This window comes from Rutidosis leptorrhynchoides, chromosome 3, assembly GCF_046630445.1.
Source record: "Rutidosis leptorrhynchoides isolate AG116_Rl617_1_P2 chromosome 3, CSIRO_AGI_Rlap_v1, whole genome shotgun sequence".
In the NCBI taxonomy this organism is placed as follows: Eukaryota; Viridiplantae; Streptophyta; class Magnoliopsida; order Asterales; family Asteraceae; genus Rutidosis; species Rutidosis leptorrhynchoides.
In genome coordinates, this window is record NC_092335.1 from 456,651,060 (window position 1) to 456,658,403 (window position 7,344).

Here is a 7,344-nt window from a genome sequence, read left to right on the forward strand (position 1 = left end):
GTCACACATCATGATTACGGAAGTTTAAATAAGCATAATTCTTTTATTTCATATTTAATTTCCTTTATTTTATATTTAATTGCACTTCTAATTATCGCACCTTTTAATTATCGTAATTTTATTTTATCGCATTTTTATTCGCAATTTCATTATCGTTATTTACTTTACGCTTTAATTTAATTCTTGTATTTATTTTATATTTTACATTAGGTTTTAACTGCGACTAAAGTTTTAAAATCGACAAACCGGTCATTAAACGGTAAAAACCCCCCTTTTTTTATAATAATAATATTACTTATATATATATTTGTATTTTTATAAAAGTAAACTAATATAGCGTTGAGCTTTGTTTAAAGATTTCCCTGTGGAACGAACCGGACTTACTAAAAACTACACTACTGTACGATTAGGTACACTGCCTATAAGTGTTGTAGCAAGGTTTAAGTATATCCATTCTATAAATAAATAAATATCTTGTGTAAAATTGTATCGTATTTAATAGTATTTTCTGCTAAAATTTAATAACTATTTTATACCCCCCTGCTTTGACATCAGTACTCCATGATGGGAGACGACCTCTTTAATGTATAGTTGTGACAATCTCTCCATCTTGTCAGTTTCCTTCATCGGTAAGAAATGTGCAGATTTAGTAAGACGATCCACTATGACCCAAATAGTATCATTGCCACTAGAAGTCTTGGGCAACTTAGTGATAAAATCCATAGTGATGCATTCCCACTTCCACTGCGGAATATCCGGTTGTTGAAGTAAACTAGACGGCTTCTAATGCTCGGCTTTGACTTTCAAACAAGTCAGACACTTACTAACATACGTAGCAATGTCTGATTTCAGGTTAGGCCACCAATAAAACTCTCTCACATCATGATACATTTTACTAGATCCTGGGTGAATAGAATATCTAGTCTTATGTGCTTCATCCAAGACTAGTTCTCGTATGTTTCCAAAGACTGGGACCCAGATTCGGCCATTGAAATAACGTGTTCCATTTCCCTTGGTTTAAAATTTCTTTTCGATACCTTTAAGTCCCTCGAGTTGGACATTCTCCTCCTTCAATGCCTCAAGTTGTGCCTCATGGATTTGAGATGTAAGATTAGTATGAATACGCACATTCAAAGCTCGGACTCGGGTTGGTTTGGAACGATCCTTTCTACTAAGGGCATCGGCTACTACATTTTCCTTTCCAGGATGATATTTAAGCTCACAGTCGTAGTCATTTAATAACTCAATCCAACGCCTCTGCCTCATGTTTAGCTGCTTCTGGTCCAAAATATGTTGAAGACTTTTATGATCGGTAAACACCGTGATTCTAACCCCATAGAGGTAATGTCTCCACATCTTCAATGCAAATACCATAGCTCCTAACTCCAAGTCGTGTGTGGTATAGTTCTTCTCATGTTTCTTCAACTGTCTAGATGCATAGGCGATAACCTTTTTACGTTGCATCAGAACACATCTGAAACCTTGATTCAAGGCATCGCAGTAGACCACAAAATCGTCAGTGCCCTCAGGTAATGATAGAATCGGGGCTGTGGTCAATTTATCCTTTAGAATCTTGAAAGCAGATTCCTGTTCCTCGGACCACTCAAATTTCTTCCCCTTGTGAGTTAGCTTGGTGAGAGGTTTGGCTATAAGAGAAAAGTCTTTGATAAACCTTCGGTAATAACCAGCAAGTCCCAAAAATTGGCGAATATGCTTCGCACTTCTAGGTACTTCCCAGTTCTGGATAGCGGTGATTTTTGCAGGATCGACATGTATTCCATTACTATCAACTACATGCCCGAGGAATTGTATGGTTCTCAACCAAAATTCACACTTGGAGAATTTGGCATAAAACTGTTCCTTCTTTAAGAGTTCTAGAATTAATCGCAGATGTTGCTCATGCTCTTTCTCGCTCTTGGAATTGATTAAGATATCATCGATGAAAACGATCACGAATTTGTCAAGATAAGGTTTGCATACACGGTTCATAAGATCCATGAATACAGCAGGAGCATTGGTTAATCCAAAAGGCACGACAAGAAACTCATAGTGTCCATAACGAGTTCGAAAAGCAGTCTTAGAAACATCAGCTTGCTTGACCCTCAATTGATGATAACCCGACCTAAGATCAATCTTCGAATAGATACTTGAACCCTGTAATTGGTCAAACAGATCATCAATACGCGAAAGTGGGTAACGGTTCTTAATGGTCAGCTTGTTGAGTTCACGGTAATCGATACACATTCTCAACGTGCCATCTTTCTTTTTAACAAAGAGAACGGGTGCTCCCCACGGAGACGAACTAGGACGAATGAAACCTTTGTCTAAGAGTTCCTGGATTTGGTTGGATAATTCCTTCATCTCTGATGGAGCTAATCGGTATGGTGCCTTTGCAATAGGTGCAGCACCGGGAGTCAAGTCAATCTGAAACTCAACCCGCCGTTGGGGAGGGAGACCAGGGAGTTCCTCAGGAAAAACTTCAGGAAAGTCTCTAACTATCGGTACATCTTCAACTCATTTCTCATCTGGCTTGACTTCCTTTACATGAGCTAGAATGGCTTGGTATCCTTTCATTAGGTACTTGCGGGTTTTGATGCATGAAATGAGGTTAAGTTTGGAACCACTCTTTTCTCCTTGAATGATTAAGGTTTCATCATTCTCAAGGGGAATGTTAATGGTTTTATCGAAGCACATAATTCCCGCCTTTATTGGGAATAACCAATCCATACCTACAACTACATCAAAGCTTCCCAACTCAACTGGTAATAAGTCTATCTTAAAGTGTTTGTCGACTAGAATCAAATCACAATTTTTATAAACACTGTCTACTTTCATAAGTTTACCATTTGCTACTTCTACAAGACGCTTAATTTCTAAGGCTTGCGGTTTTTCAGTGAATAAGGCACAAAATTCAGTAGACACATAACTTCTATTAGCACCAGAATCAAATAGAACAGTAGCGTAGAAGTTGTTAACAAGGAACTTACCCGTTATCACTTCATCATCATCACGGGCTTCTTCAGTAGTCATGACAAAAGCCCTGCCTTTAGCATTACCAGCATCAGTTTTCTTCTTTGGACAGTTAGGCTTGATATGACCTTTTTCCCCACAACCATAGCAGGTAGGGACATAGGCCTTTGCGGCAGAAGCTGTAGCAGCAGGAAGTCTACAGTTTTTGGCAAGATGACCTGTTTTCTTGCAGTTGGTGCACGGTACCATACATCTCCTATAGTGGTTTTTCTCACATCGATTACATCTAGGTTTCCCATCAGCTGGCTTCTTACCTGAGTTCTGGCTGGGACTATTACTCTGATTGTCAAACTTTCTTTTGTTATCCCCTGCCCTTACCTCAGCTGGTTTACTAATTGCCTTCTTTCTTCTAGCAGCCATAACTAAATCTTGGGCTAACAACATAGCACCCTCAATAGTTTCCTTACCAGTAGATATAACATTATCCTGGATATCAGAAGGTAGACCCTCAACATACTTTTCTATCATCTTGTATAAGGGGGTGACCATAGATGAACACAAGGATGCTAGTTCCAGAAAACGATGATTGTACGACTCTATGTCGTCATTCTTTACCACGTGTCCATAGAATTCAGCCTCCAATTTCTGGACCTGATTCCTAGGACAGTACTTGTCGGTCATCATTCTTTTGACGGTAGCCCCTGGAGTAGCGTTAGCAACATCAATCCCCACAGTTTGGCAATGGGCATTCCACCAGGTCAGAGCACTCCCAGAAAGGGTGTGGGTGGCATACTTAACACGATCAGCTTCTAAACAGTTGCTGATGCGAAAGACGGATTTAAGTTTCTCGAACCAACGAATCAATTCGATTGGTCCTTCAGTTTCGTTGTAAGATGTAGGCTTGCAATCCATAAAATTTTTGTAGGAGCAAGTAACATTGTGGGGCGGAGCTTGAGCAGCACCACCGCCTTGAGCTGCAGCGAGTAGCTGCTGAAATTGTTCTGCAGTTAAGGTATAAGTTGGAGTAGCTGGAGCTCGTGGGCGAACCATTTCCTTCAAGAGACATAGACAAATCGAGTTAGATGAATAGAGTGGTAACGTCTAAACATTTTATGACAGGTGATCATTAAGTTCATATAACACTTGTAGTAATAAATTCAAGGCAAGTCATTAAAACACAGAACAACTTTTATTAATAAGTTCTAGAGGAAAATCCTCTTTATTACACTGAACTGAAAAAGGGACATACGCGGACAAAGCCGTTACAATCAACTATGAATTTAAAATTAACAACTAAGGAATGGAAAAACATGGATAGATATCCTAGTAGACATGACTCCTACTTAGGATCGGGACCCTTCTTCTTTTTGTCCTTGAGAGTGTTTTGGGCATCTTTCATGAACTTCTCCACTTTTTCATCCTCTTCCTTCTGCTTATCATCAAGGTACTCAAGGTTGTTATAGAAGTTATCAACCCTGCCTCCGAGCACGTTGAGATGGTAGTCCATCATAGCAAACCGATTATCAACACGGGTTCTCTCAACTTTCATTTTAACCTCCATGTCTTTTTCCAAATAAGCCATGGATTGTTTACCCCATCGTGTACCACGTTCCTCATCAGCCTTTACCTTCAAGATCTCTTCTCTCAATCCCTTCAAGTTGTTTTGAACAAGCTTCTGTAGTCTCTCAGTTTGAGTGGCAAAGGAGTCTATTACGATCTCTTTCAAGACCTTGTTCTCTTTCTCCAAACTATTTAAACGCACTTCAATTCTAGCAACATGGCAACGTAAAGCTTTCTTACACTTTTCATTACTGCGCTGAAGGTTTATGAGATCACATTTGTTCAGCACATGCTCCATGTTATTACAGAATGGTGAGCTAGCCCTTTTTGATGGACCGGCTTCATCAGCAGTAGCAGTTTCTGGTTGCTTTCTTTTTAGAGATGCCTCCTTAGGAGTGGGCTCTTCTTCAGGCTCATAGTCTGAAAAGTCACTGTCGTAGTTTGGGAGACTTTCGTAAGCTTTCCACTCAGGAGTACTCATTGGCTTATACTTTAGTGAATCAGCAGAGTCTGCGGAGTCATTAGAGTGTGGTGGAGTAGCTGGAGAGTACTTAGGAGAGTTAACTGAGTTTCCTGACTGGCTCGACATTCTAAGAAAGAAATAAAGGGTGTAAGTATAAGCAGATAACACCTAAATGTGTTAATTAAAAGCACTAAGGTCAAGGAGAGGTATAGTCCTACATTGCTAAGGTACCTATTTGTATAAGGCAAACATAAAATGCAATCCTGGTTCTCTATACTCAACCTGGCTCTGATACCAATCTGTCACACCCCCAAATAGGGCCGGGGGTATTTGTGACCAATTATATCAAAACAAGTATTGTACATAAACGAGAACGACTCTATATGAGACGTTTTATAAAAGTAAACTTCTTTATTTGTAGCAGAAGTAAATATTGTCTTTACATTGAAATAACAATGTATTAAAGAAACTAAAATAAATGATGATAATATGCAGACTCCATGTAAAGCTAGCAATCCACATTATCAGCATCTTAATTACCTGAGACAAAACATACTTTAAAAAGTCAACACAAAGGTTGAGTGATATCATAGGTTTATAATTATTCATGAATTGTTAAGACCACAAGATTTCATAAAATAGACTTACATTCATCATATCAATCTTTAAAATATATGCCGAATTGTAATATCGAAACTAAACGGTAACCCCAAGGCTCTTTCTGGCCCCAAATCATTATTATGTGTCCACAACCATAGGTTAATGGACAGAGGCGTTACCCTCAACAGCGCTATTCACAATAAGTAAGCTCACTAAATACATAGCAATTAACGATATTACTCTAAGGGGAATTTAATATGACTTAAGCATATAACATGGCATTTTAAGTTTTTATACTTGTGTCTAACATGTAAAACATTTAAAAGATAGCATGTGTCTCACCCCAATATATATAAAAACAGTAAAATAAAATGGGACTATGAAATCACCTTAGTAACAAGAAGAGTTATTTCACAAACGAAATGAATGAACGGAAGTAGTAGACCGGGAATCTCAACCTAGAGATAGAACGTAAGAACGAATATAAGTATACTTATAAGTATATCAACCTATATTCGTAGTGATGATTTACTAAAAGAATTCTATTTTTGAAAGTTACTATCTTTGGAACGTTTCCTATTACATTATAAGTTATATTATATGTATTTATTAATGACGTATTATTTATACTTATAGTAAAAAGTATTAATAGTTACATTATAATTATTTGCTATTAATGTGTTACTATGTTTATTATTATGAATTATTATTAACTTTAATTATTATATAATAACTAAAGTATTTTATTAAGTTATAATGTTAGTATTTATTAATAATGTATTATTATTTTTTTTATTAACTTATATTATAAACATTATACTTATTATTTATCTCCTTAAATTCGTTTTTAATTATAATAAATTCCAAATATAAAATGAATAAAATTTTTATAAGTTTATCTAAGTATTTGAAACTCTGCAAAATCTTATAAAATAAATATATCTCATTTTTATATTTTATTTCCCATTTTTTCTTTTTATATATATCCAATTTATATAAATCAAAGTTAATTAGGTAATAAATTTTAAATCGACTTAATTAAATAATTTTTTATTTTTTATAGGTTCTATATTCTGTAAATATGTTATAAAAATTATAAATTCGAATTTTATATTAATATATTATTTATTTAATATTTTATTATCATTTAACCATTAAATTGTGCTTATAATTGAATAAATAATATAAGTTAATTTAAAATTAATTTTTATAATTTTTACAGTACCTATACTTCCTAATGATTATATAAAAATTTTATATTATCAGAATTAATAAACTTTGGTATTTATTTTGTATTTCTTTTTCTTTTCCTTCTCGGTTTACAATTAAACATAAACAAATTCATATTAAATACTAATCGACCTATTTATTTATTTTTTTATAATTTTCGCAGCTTTATACAGTTATAATAATCTCAGGAAAAAAAATTAGAATTATTTTTATTTCTGTTTAATATTTATTACGAATTTCACTCAGTTTTTGTGTTTAATCACTACTTAATTCGTAATTTAATATAAATAATATTATAAAACTTATTATAAATATTTTTATGAATAACTCTACCATTATAAATAATTTCTAAGCAAAAATTACTGTTGTGAATATTTTTATTCAATTTAAATTCGTTTTATTCATTAAACTAATTGGATAAATATTTAAATATAGGATAAATATATAAAATGTTATTTTAATTAATTTTTCGTATTCAATAATATTTATATGACTAATAGCTTCTGTAAAAATTATCATAA